The sequence below is a fragment of the Etheostoma spectabile genome, unplaced genomic scaffold (assembly GCF_008692095.1).
Source record: "Etheostoma spectabile isolate EspeVRDwgs_2016 unplaced genomic scaffold, UIUC_Espe_1.0 scaffold310, whole genome shotgun sequence".
NCBI lineage: Eukaryota > Metazoa > Chordata > Actinopteri > Perciformes > Percidae > Etheostoma > Etheostoma spectabile.
Genome location: NW_022605582.1, coordinates 683,567 through 684,025, shown reverse-complemented (window position 1 = coordinate 684,025; position 459 = coordinate 683,567). Strand labels below are relative to the sequence as shown.

At 40.5% G+C, this 459-nt stretch overlaps 1 long non-coding RNA gene across 1 annotated transcript in view; it reads left to right on the top strand.

Moving 5' to 3' along the window:
* LOC116686070 (uncharacterized) overlaps nucleotides 1-317 on the top strand; it is a 23,629-nt gene extending 23,312 nt beyond the window's left edge. The window contains exon 3 of the long non-coding RNA XR_004331140.1: nucleotides 282-317. This is a non-coding gene — a long non-coding RNA (uncharacterized LOC116686070). The remainder of the gene's footprint in view (nucleotides 1-281) is intronic.
* The last annotated feature ends 142 nt before the right edge of the window (nucleotides 318-459 follow it).

Sequence of the window (459 nt, the reverse complement as noted above, 5' to 3'; positions counted from 1 at the left end):
GGGTCAGCAGTGTTTCCAAAAGACAGACAAAGTTAGAGACTAGCTGGTGAACATAATGGACCAATAAAAAGCTTTTGTTGAGACCAAAAAAGAGCTAAAAGAAGAGGGAATTACATTCTTCGCGTGGCCAGAAACACAACTCAGAAGGTAGTGGTGATGAAAGGAAGTGTTGCTCCATGTCTGCTAGATTTGTAAACTTTTACTGTACATTGCAATTAATTGTGTTACAGTTAATTGTTTCGCACACAAGAGGGCAAGCAGTCGGTTTTAGGGGCTCAGAGACGCCGCAGCAGTGTGGACGCGAGGCGTAAATGCAGTGAAAGATATTTGTATTGAAACCAAAAAGGTAGTAGTGTAGAGTCATGAAAAAAAAATCCAAATTGTTAATTTGTCCCTTTTCCAACTGGATTTCCCATTTATAATTCAGTGATTCTGCCTCAGACTCTCTCCCCTTCTACT